Source organism: Epinephelus moara, chromosome 13, assembly GCF_006386435.1.
Source record: "Epinephelus moara isolate mb chromosome 13, YSFRI_EMoa_1.0, whole genome shotgun sequence".
Taxonomy (NCBI): Eukaryota; Metazoa; Chordata; class Actinopteri; order Perciformes; family Serranidae; genus Epinephelus; species Epinephelus moara.
Window position 1 is genome coordinate 33,246,994 of NC_065518.1, and position 12,529 is coordinate 33,259,522.

At 41.0% G+C, this 12,529-nt stretch overlaps 1 protein-coding gene across 2 annotated transcripts in view; it reads right to left on the reverse strand.

Moving 5' to 3' along the window:
* Positions 1-12,529, reverse strand: part of jmjd1cb (jumonji domain containing 1Cb) — a 180,889-nt gene that overhangs the window by 87,376 nt on the left and 80,984 nt on the right. The gene's annotated exons all lie outside the window — the stretch shown is intronic.

The following is a 12,529-nucleotide window of genomic DNA, read 5'->3' on the forward strand; positions in this document are numbered from 1 at the left end:
TAGAAATAATATGCACAGAGTGTGTAACGTGTTAGACAGCAAACTGAAACTTTTAGGCCAAGAAGAAAACAATATACAACATCAGTTTCACAATACAGTAGTTCAACACTTAAAGCCGCAGCATTTATATCACTGCCATGTGAGATTATAAGAGAGAGGAAAATGAAGAGTGAAGATAGTCAAAAGAGGCAACGGCAAATCCTGCCTCACTAAACGCCTTATCAGTCCCTTGGCAGGCAGGAAACCCACAGAAGACTCATTTCCTACACACACACACACACACACACACACACACACACACACACACACACACACAGAGTGAATGGAGAGTGGAGAGGCGTGAGCACTTCCTCTCCTGTGAACAAAAACAATGTGAGAGGAAAGCACAGCAGTGACAGCCAGACTTGCAGTGTGTGTGTGTGTGTGTTTTGTCCAGGTGTTTCAGCATGTGTGCTGTGTGTCTATATTTTTTTGTGCATGCATCTGTGTCTATATTCAAGTGCAGACCGTGAGTGGGTGTATTATCATGTGACGTGTATGTGTAGTAAACGTATACCCAAAAGCATGAGCTCACCTGATGTTACTATGTACACACCCACACACACACACGCGCACACCCACACCCACACCCACACACACACACACACACACACACACACACAAATGTCAGTTTAAGGTCAGTTTTCTCTGGGTTCAGCAGAAAGCAACCACACACGTATACACAGAGATACACAGTGTATTTGTTGGCCTCTGGATACCTACAACCATAGAAGCACAATTTTACTAGTTTGGATTTATGACAATTCATACTGATGACCAACCCATACTTTAAAGGTAGTTTTTAAAATGACAAAAGCACTATTTTCAGTTCAGTTCAGTATCAAAATTCATGCACAGAAACACATTTTCACTGAGGGCTGCTGCCAGAAATGTGCTTGTACAACAATGTATGTGCACGCGCTTGGGAGAGACGGCTGGCAGCTGCAGCCCACCCCAGACCACTGTTCAAGACCAACAAATGACAAAATTGGGTGTTTTTAGTGAGACATCACAGTCACAGAATAACCTAAAAATGTTACATATCAGCTGTTTGCAGAAACCAATTCAAACATTTATTCTGGAGATTGGGTTGAGGAGCTACAGGAAAACGTCTCAGACTAAACATTAGGCTACTTACATTAGTGGTTCCATTAGTTAAAAAAATGTGCGCTTCCTTGCATCAGACTGAATTTCTCTCTGGACTACACGTGCCAAAAGTTCTAATATTTCCTTCTGAATGGTGTCCGCTATCCAGTAGTCTCTTTGCTGAAGCCACTCATGTCCCCTGGGCAATTCATAACTTGTCTGCTAGTCTACTGCTCCATCATTAGCTGCCGTCGCAATAGATATGCCCTTTGCATCCAAGATGTTCTGGATCTAAAAAGCAGCTTCAAAACAACTGTCTTAGCAATCTTCTGGCTTGTTTAGCTATTGATTAGCTTTTCCCAAATTTCTCTCCAAGTTTAGTGGAACCATGAGCTGACCCTGACCCACACAGTTTGATCTGACATGTTGATGTTTTCATGTCAGATCCCAGGAACTGAATAAATTCACATATTTTAACAAGCTGGTTTTTTTCATATATTTGGTCCTATTTTCTGTCCTTACTTATACTGTCATCTGATAGATTCTGGATTACATAGCACTGAGGTCATAACCTCCATGTGATAAGTGGCCGGTTATCAGGGAGGCAACATGTGGCAATACTTCCATATTTTTAACCCAGCTCACACTATCTTCAATGTGTAGATGACATACAGCATACTCTGGTCCATGCTGGATTGTTCTTGTCACTGACAGATGACATGTTGTTGTAGTACTAGGCTGCACACTGGACACATAGTACTGTACTATACATGACAGTCACCATGTTATATGATCAGGACGTCACTGGGAACATTACTACAGACTCAACCCATGCAACGGGTCCCGTCTTCAGTGACTGCTACCATTAAAGCAGCAGCTCTTCTGTCATTCACTCACTCACTCACTCACACTCTCTCACACACACACACACACACACACACACACACACAATATATATATATATTGGACTCTAATTTACACAACCCTCCTCATTGACTGCCTATCCTGTCTCTCTTGCTCTATTAAAAGATGCCTGCATCAGCATAGTGGGCAGCTGCACACACACACACACACACACACACACACAGCTGCACTGACATACTTAAACAGATGACTGTAGTCTGAAAGGGAAAAGGTCACAAACATCTGTGTGTGTGTGTGTGTGTGCGCGCGCGTGTGCATGCATGCGTGCATGTGTGTGTGTGTGTGTGTGTGTGTGATGATATGAGCAGTGTCCATTAGCTAACAGAGCTAAGGTTATCCTGCAGAAGAGATAAATGACACTGCAGCCTTTCATCACCTGAGACCACCTGTCATTACACCAGCACAAACTGAGGAACATGCCTTAATACATGTGCACACATGTAAACACTATTAAACACAGTCTAGAATGTGCACACACACACAAACACACACACACACACACACACACACACCCCCACACACACACACACACACACACACAGAAAAAAAAAAAATACCTTCACACAAATACATACCTAAGTAAAGCTTGTACTGGACCTATAATATGCTGACTATCAATGCGAGTTCAAATTTTTTGTCTGTTCACAGCAGAGTATTCTTTTGGTCTGGATGGGAGAGTCCATGAAACAGCATGGACAAACTTTCAAGCTCCTGGGGATTGGCTGAAATGAATGTTCTTACTACACCATGTCTATACAGCTTCTGGTTAATAAACAGCACTCACAATCTCACGTGAAACATGCATTATCTTTCAGTCAAAGTCTGCACATGCTACATTAATATGACATGCAATCATGCACATTTTGCTTTCAGAGAGTACACAGCTTTCAGGAATATCATCCTATATCTTGTCCAAAACACTAATAGAACAATTCATGGTTGGTGGGTTGGTAAGATATTGAGTAACTCTTGTCTAGAAAGCCTGCCTGTGTGATGAAGAGATATATATTGAAAGCCCATTGGCTGGTCAAAAGGTAACTGTAATGAATAATTTATAGCTGTGCTTCTGCTCTACACTGTGCCTTCATCATAGCCTACACAAGTGGTCTACGCTGTTGTGAGCGCTTAAATTTGTGCAGTGGTGTGTCTGCATAACTCTGCAATTACATCCCAAAACGCTAGTTGCGGTGGGGTTTCTATGCCACTGTGTTGAGTTTCTAAACTAAGCACAAAAAGTGAGGAAATTTGCTGCTCCTTTGGAACACCAGCTTGAAGTTGCCCTATCGCACGGGCCCTATCCAGATCAGTCAAATGTGGCATGCCGATTCTTGGAGCAGACACCAACTGACCACTGTAGCAGGGCCTATGCTCACAGGTGCTGACAATCAGGTGCCAATCGGGCACCCGACTGTCAGCACCTGGGGGTACCAGAAGCTCAAAACAGCAAAGGTCAGCTGCAACAGCAAAAAAAAAGCTGTTTGTTTATAAAAATGAACATGAGGTCTATATCATCTCAACATTTCTGGGGAGGTGCACATCAGGCTACAGCATAGGGTACGTGTCTACAAAGAGCCTACACCGTAGGTACGCCATCACTTAAGGCACTTAAGGCCATGAAAGGTGTTCAGCCAAGAAAGTGTTAACTGGATGATGGATGTGAAGTTGACTGGATGGAAAATGTTCTACAGCTCAGCAACATTTAAGTCATGTAACATTAAATCCTTCTCATATAGCTGTCCGCCATGGAAATAGCAAACCATGCTGAATATAAAAAAATTAAATGCAGTATATTTGAGGACAATATTAAGAGTATGACTGCATTCTGTAGCACCTGCCCACCATTCAGTTCTCTTCACACAGTGTTCCAATCTAGCTATTTGATGATGGTCATACTGGACTTTATGACTTAACCATCACCACAGTCAAATTAAACTTTGCTCCCCTGTCTTTGTGATCATAAATCACACAGTCATGTTGTCCGCACCTTTCAGTCCATTAGCTTCCATATTGGTCTTCCTTGTAGTGTGAATGTAGAAATCTGTCTCAAGCCCTCCCCACAAAGTGCATGATCAGCCCATCATTAATGGGTCACTTTTAACAGTTTATCGACATCTCCCAGGCATTAAGACAGGGCGGCTCGACAGGAGACTTGATGTCTGGCTGACTGTAACCATTTGTTTTTGTCCACAGTGGGACTCAAAGTACAGAGAGGATGCCAACAGTTGTCAGTAGATGACATTATCAGGCACAAAAATAAAGACACAATGCCTATCATGTCAGGCTTTTGTGATACAAAGAAGCCATTATCAACTGAGCTGTGACAGTCTCAGATTTAGCCTGATTCAAGCTGGGAGATCTGATGTCTTTCTGTACGTGGGGTCTGCATGTTTTTCCCCATGTCTGCTCTGTTTTACTTCCAAGGTCCAGTTAGGTTAAATGGAGACTCTAAGCACTCTGACAGATTGAAGGCATGTCTACATGATACTAAGCTCTGCTGCTTTCATACCGCAGCAGGCCTATCACTGGGGCTGCAGCCCTACTTCTGGTCGGTTGGTCGATTGTTTGGTCTTTATGCCCTTGTCCGACCAAATTCACATTGGTCAGACAGTCGCTGGTGTTAGTTTAATAAGGCCATGTCTCCATCAAAGCCTATCTTTTCCCAGCTGAAACAGCAGTTGTTGTTGTTGTTGTTGTTCAGTACGTGCAGATGTCCTGTGTAACGGTTGGTCAGAGAAGGACTAAAGCAAAAACCCACTATTTTGAAGAGAGATTTTCACTGCAGCCTGTTCTTTTTCATTATGAAAATGTCTGAATGCAACCTCGTTCTGTGGACGATAAACGAGGTGCAGACTACTGCAGAAATTCTTGCTTTTTATTCTGGCATCATATTGGCTAAAATGTTGGTGGCATTCTTAAGCATGCAGACACAACGGGCAATATTAAGGTCGGCAAATTGGTCGAGGTCATGTCCATGCATTGTACAATAAGTTGATAATGTTATTATCATGACAAGCCTATTCCTCGGAGCACTTTCTTTATAAACAGTAGCTACAATTAACCATTTAGTTAAGTGTAATTCCACACTGCAGACATGCCCGTCAGTCACGTGTTTATACTACCTATAAAACCTTTTAACTTCTGTCACCATGAACTATAGAAATTAATGTACTCAGTAACAGACAGCAGATCAGTCTTACAACCTGTTCATCTAGATCTTTTCCAGTTCTAATTCTGGTTATCAGATTATTGCACCTCCTGCTGCTCCACCTACTGCTACTACTGCTGCAGCTGCCTTTACTACCAGCTTCAAAGGTTCTATTAATACTCTTACTACTGCTGCTGTCATTAGCATCACAGGAGCAATGATCAATCTTACGATAGTGGACCAGAGGCAAGTTTTGCTACGTTTCAATTCAGACATTCTTTACTTCTTTCTCCCTTCCTCTCTCTTTTTCTCTGTCCATCCATTAATTCCTGTGTACTTCCACTCTGCTGGGATCAGGCTGTTTAACTGCGTCTTTGTTCTTTGCAGCTAATTTGCTATTAAGGAGGAGAGCTAACATAATGCCACTTGCCTCTGTGAAGGATTCTACACACTGCCTAAAGTGAGTGATTACACACCAGGCTTAGAGGATGCACTGCTACTGGAGATGCATCCACTGACTGCCTCACTGGATCTGGTCTGATGTCAGCTTTAAAAGGGGAGTCAATGATCTTATCTACATGTGGAGCTAAAACAATGGATTGATCAGTGGATCAACAAAAACTTGTATGATTATTTTTAATAAAAAAGTAATGGTCTAAATACCAAATATATGCTGACTACATCTTTCATACTGTAAACTAGAAATGCACAATATTGGATTTTTGCTTATATGCCGATGAGTAACAACTCATTTGACCGATTACTGATACAGATATTGATATATCCACTTTTTTTCCCCACCTAATTTTAATGATCATCAAGTCTCTTCAGTAGTGGAATTAACATCATATTATGCATGCATACTCTTATCATGATGGCCCACCAGCAGATGGAGACACGAAATACAATGTATATGATATTCATTCATTATTCAAAATTTGGAAAAGCATGTTGGCTGATTCTGACAGTTCAGTAACGATATTATCAGCATGTTGGTCAATTCCAGTATTTCATTTCAATATATTGGCTGATACCAATGATGTACCAATACTATCATGCATCACTATTATAAACTGAAAACCTTTGGGTGTAGGACTGCTGATAACACTAATATCATGATAATATCAATATAATGGTTCCATGATGAAAGAAAGTTCCAAGACAGGCCGTGCATACGAACCCATTAGTTCAGAAAAGAATCCATAATTTCCAACACATAACCAATGCACACTAATCTGTCTGGTAAAGAAGACTAAAATAATGTGAATGAAAAAAAGAGAGCCACAGAAAGAGTAAAAACAGGCTGAGGCAAAACAGTGACAAGTGTGAAAAACTGAGAAAATGGAGAGACACTGCATGTGTGTTAGTGTGTGGAGGTCACAGGGGTTTAGTTATGTAACGATGTAATAACTAGACAAGCAATCTGCTGGGTCTGTCTGCGTGAGGACTAATCTGTGAGTCTGACTGTGGAGGACGGGTCTGTTTCTAGGTGAATGTGTCAATAAGAATCAACATCAGTGTTTCTGCAGAAGTGTTTAAAACCTGTGACTGTTTCAGATAGCAAGTCAGACTTTATGAACATTTAACTTGAGACTTAAGTTTTTATTTAACCTTGATTTAACCAGGACATCCCTTGAGAGAAAAATCTCTTTTTTAAGCAAGACCTGGCCAAGATAGCACACTATTACAAGTGAGGTAAAAAAGCTTTAAAAAAGAAAGAAACCCCTTCAGTTGCAGCTTCTTTGAGACTGAACTGATAATACAAATGTAGCTCCTATTAATATGTGTTGTCAGTAATTCCTTAGCCCACAGATCTGCTCTCTTTGTATTCATGTAAATTCTTCCATGGTCGTGTAAATCTGATGCTCACGCAAACTCAAGTGTTCCTGCATCCGCCTTACAGTAAGAGTGTCCACTGGTGTCACTTGATTTGAGGCCGATAATCAGATTTCACCAGATTCCCCGCAGTGCAGTGCTCACGATGACTGATGTGATAGAGAAATTGTGGAACAGTTTCGCTGAGTAATATTTACATGCCTCAATTACAAAGAGAGCCAGGCCTGTATTTTAGACAGAGGTCTGAATTCCTAGTTTCCCATTTCACAATCATACTTTATTAATGTGTTTTATTAATGAGCTTTCCTATGTGTTGATCTGCACGTGTTTTAATTTGCTATTGTTAAAACTCCATCTATGGTGGCGTGTGGTTTGCTACTGCTTTGATAGCCTTTCTTACCGTATAGATGTTTCACATTTAAGGCCCTGCAGTAGCTCGAAGGGCATGATCCCTCTGTAGGAAGTGTTGAGTTTTAACCACATTGGCATAACTGCTATTAAAAAAGGCAGTGACTGAAATAATAGATAAAAAGCATTCTGTTAAAAAGAGAAAGCGAGAGTACAGCTGCCACAATAACCACACTATTACTATATCATGCTACCAACGAGCCAACCAACAACAGTGGATGGCAAGCAAGTGCCACTACTGCTTTGTTTTTATTTTTTTGATCATGGGAGCACCGTGTATTTACACTCTGCTACAAATGTCAGCAGCGTGACGAGGCTCTGAGCCTCTATTCTGTGCTGAGTGCTGCACATTTTTTTTGGCCGCTGAAAGTTGAAAAATAAGTTCTATTTTACACGTGCTTGTTACCGACAAATTTTACCCAGCCATCCAATCACAAGCCCCTTTTATACTACCTCTACAAGGCTAGAATTTTTATTTCACCTTGACCTTCTTTACAAAAGGTACAATCATGGAATTAGTGGGGGCAGAGCTGTCTGACCTTTAAGGCGACATCAGTGGTAGTAACAGCAACAAAACAATGTCTGTATAAAAGGAACAGCTGGCAAGACAGGAACATGGGCAGCATGGGTGTGATGTTTTGATGATGTGTGATGCGTGCGAACCATCCCCAGGAAATTCAAAGAGTAGCTTTTAGCAGCTAGCAGCTCCTTACTCCCCGAGCAGAGCTGCCATATAAGAGAGACTTTGTTATTGCCATGTTATGCCAATGTTATTGCTTCAGACCTGTATGTTATATGTCACACTACAGGCCGACACTGTTGCGTTATTGGTCATGCCCATCAGGCTTCTTATGCTTTTGGGATGCCTGCATGCTGTCTACAGTTACACACTGGAGCGGCATGATGCTGTTGTTGTTTGCTTCTGTGTAAAATGCAAAGGAATAATAAATAAGCAACTTTGTAGCAGCCCTATAGCGTCATCTCTGTGTAAAAAGTGCTGTAGTGGAGGAGGGAAGGAACAAATACCACAAAGACCAATAGTCACACAAGCACTCTACCTTCTGCCAACATTTTGACTTCCACAGATATTCTGTATCGTAGCAACCAGACCAAACCAAAGCCTCCTAGCTGGGAAAAAATAAATAACTATTTAAGATGTTTTAAAACTGCATTGTCTGTGTTATTTAAAAAGCAACAGCCATATGTATTACTGATTTTGTTTGAGAATTTATGCCACGTTGTCAATACAGGCTCGCCCTTTACAAGATGATGTCTGTTTGAGGTGCGCATTCAAAAATCATGTAAATCTAACTACGGGTTTGCCTGCTGAGACCACTGTAATGATACGATGTTAAATATACAAAGACTGGGTAAAATATATCATTTTATTATTTTAAAGAGGTTAGTAAATCACATTTGTGGCCACGTTTATTCATCAGTGTTCATTCACTGACCTAAAATTCCCATTAACACCAGCAGCAGAATTGAAGAGCTGGAAAACAACATGAAGCTTTAGTATTTCAGTTCAAGTGATGGAGAGACTTTGTTTGAACCACTGTTTGGTTGAAGGTACCACTTTTCAAGAAAAGCACATTCAAGCAACAACTCAACAAGAAAGGAAATAATATGCTTCTCAGTGTTCTGCTCCATGTGCAGCTTTCTTTTAATCTTATCATGTAGCTGTTATTCATTAAAACTGAATGCATAATTGAACATTTTCTTTGCAAAAATCAGAGGGATTCACTGCTTCTTGAGGCTTACAGCTGCAGTTCCCACTGCTATGTGTGTGTCTGTACTAGATTTTGATGCAGTTGCTATGACAATGGCAGCAGAGGGGCAGTGATGTGACGAATGAGTGAAAAAAAAAAAAAAACAGGAGGAGGAGTCAGACAGAGAGAAAAACAACCAGGAAAAAACTCTCTGTGTGTCTGTGTGTGTTTGAGTGTGTGTGTGGAAGTCTTTGAACTCTTATCTCCCATGTGTGTGCCAGATGGTGCTGTGCACTCTGCTATTACATAATCAAAACAGTGAATCACATTTCCATGCACAAACTCACAGCCACTGTCGGGCACAAACGCAGAAAAACATGCACACAGTCCAAACTAAATGCCATCAATGTCAAACATTTATGAACCAAATACAGTCGGGGGGACGGACACAAAAACATTCAGCTCCAACACACTGCAAATATGAGTTCACTGCCACAGACATACACACAGCCACACTGCTACAGCACGAGCATGTCTGCACAAACCACTGTCATCTGAAGTGTGGATGATACAGTGTGTGTGTGTGTGTGTGTGTGTGTGTGTGTGTGTGTGTGTGTGTGTGTGTGTGTTGTGTGTGTTAGGAATAGTGTGACACACAGATGACAACAAAAACACCACAGGAACCACACTGGCACCACACCAAAGCGTGCGTGTGTGTGTGTGTGTGTGTGTGTGTGTGTGTGTGTGTGTGTGTGTGTGATGACAGAGACAGAGCAGACTCAGCTTCAGAGTGCTTACAATTATGACACACACATTCAGACAAAGCAGAGTGGGACGCTGCTATTAAAACCACTATCAGGCTTTCTACCTGTGGTTTGGTTTCAGCTGCTACTTTACTCCTACAGTCACTTCATTATACTCAGCCATCATTCAGGATCTTAAGGGGAACTCGAGCATTTTACCACCAACCCAAAATCAGATCTATCTATTATCATCTGAAAACTTACCAACAAATTTGAAACAAAGGCATTCCAACTATTTTCCCTACGATAGCTACTGACTAGGCTGTCTGAATACTCATACTATACTATACTATACTATACTATATTATACTATACTATACTATACTATACTATACTATATTACCATTATACTAAACTGCAATACACTGTACTATACTATGATTATACTATACTACACTATACTACATGGGTTTCAAACTAGTACCAATATCTGGTATGTGATAGTGTATTGGGGAGTGGTTTTACTACAGAGAAATAATTTTACCGCATTCTGCAGCATCTCCCAAAATAAGTGTATTGTCAGTTAAACTACTGTACTTAAGAGGTCAAAAACACAAGGCAACTAAAAGCACCTTTTGACCAAATATATCCAAGAGCTAAATCCCAAGGAACTAAACTAGGAACTTAAAGGTTCAGTGTGCAGGATTTAGGAGGATATACCGTCGAAAATCGATAATATGAAATATACGTATGTCTTTATTAGTTTATAATCACCTAAAAATAAGGATCATTGTGTTTTTGTTACGATATTTTCCACCGTCGACCAATCAATTTATTGAAGCACAGGTACAATTTCCGTCAACCAAGATTATCTTTGGTTGAATACAGCCCTAATCCTGATTTTTGATATTCTCCGTAACACTTGGCCCTAGTCACTATTCTTGGTACGGACGACTCTGAACAGATGATCTGCTCACTGTTTGATCTTCAATTATTTCTGCTAGAATGTATTACTGCAATTAAACAAATAGCAAATTAAGTTTTGTTTTTTTCCTTCAGGTGCTTGGTTCTATCGATCACTGCCCTTTGTCTCTAGCTCGTCTGCCTACACTTCTTTCTCTTTCATAATATTGACTCTCGTGGTGGCCAGTGCTTTCTTGGCTGTGTAAATGAGGCTGTGCACAACTAGTAGCAGCTGTATGGTTTATAACTGACTAAGCAGTGTAAAGGCTCATTTATAATTTATAATTTGAAGGATGCTACGTCATCGACCCCCGCCGAAGGACTGTTGCAATGTCAAGGATCCTTCCGAGTTTCAGTTTTGAGGTGAACTTATTTCAGAGGATTACCCGGCGGTATAATGTACAATCAGCGCAGTCAGCTGTTTCAGAGCAGCGCAGCTCATCAGATCAGATCTGTTCATATTATTGAAGCGCAGTGTGTGGTCACACACACAGAAAATATGGATCACTTTGAAATGACAGAATGATTCTGTGTGTGAGTCTGTTTTCATACTGATACATGTGTATTGTACAATAACATTGCGACAGTGCCAAAATGATCGCAGTAACTGAAACCTCTTCAGTCTGCTGAGGGTTAAGGATGATCACGTGGGGACACCTGTAAGCCTGTTCCAATGTGTGTTCACTGAATGCTAGGGAGGACTTGCCTTGCCTCTGCAGGATCCTTCCTTGGGAGGACCCGTCCTCCTAAGAAATCCTTGACTTTGAGGAACACCCATTGTGAACATGACTGTCCTCATACTTCCATGTGTCCTTTATGACAGCACAGATAATAGCCAATAGATGGCACTAGAGGGCGGAGTCAAAAGTTTCACACAACAAACTAGGCGACTGTGGAGGAGGTTGTAATATTAAACCTTTAAGGGGAGGCAGCGTTGTTGATGGCGGTGCTCTGTAAGTCCATTAAATACATCCCGACGTGGAGAGAGAATTTTTTTAACTATATTATCCATTCGTTCCTTTTTGCCATCATTTAAACTTCTTTGTTGTCTCCTACAATTGACTCTTGCTTGAAGTACGTTGCACTGCCCCTACAATCTCTGTACTGCTCTGTTTCATCTGTATCTATAGGCTTTCAGAAAATGTGCACAAATATGGATGAAATAAAATCAGAGTATAGACGGAAGGCTCCGTCTGCCCCCTTCTCTGTATCTAACTTTGAGCATGAATGAGCCCTTAATGGTGACCAGTAAGGTAATGTAAGGTACCCATGTATCTTAAATGGTTGTTGGGTTCCTGGAAAAGTTACTGTGGTGGAAACAAGGTCACTTGAGGCAAAAATGTTAAGTATGTCAGCTGCAGAGGAGTCAGTCACAAAATGCTTCCAAATGCTCATTTGGAAAATTGTGTCACCGTTCCAAACAATCTCCCTCACAACAAGGATAAAAAAGTGGCCTTTAGAGACTCAAAAGACACAGCCCACAGAACAGCTGGTAAACACAACAGGGCTAACCACACTGACAAATCAATGACCACAAAGACAAATAATTGTAACAACACAGAGTGAGGGTGAAGAATGATCCAGAGGCTTTATATTCAGATGAAAAGAAGTGTGGTCACATGGCTGATTGTTTCTAATATTGTGTCCAGCCTACAAATAGAAAACAAAGGTCTTAC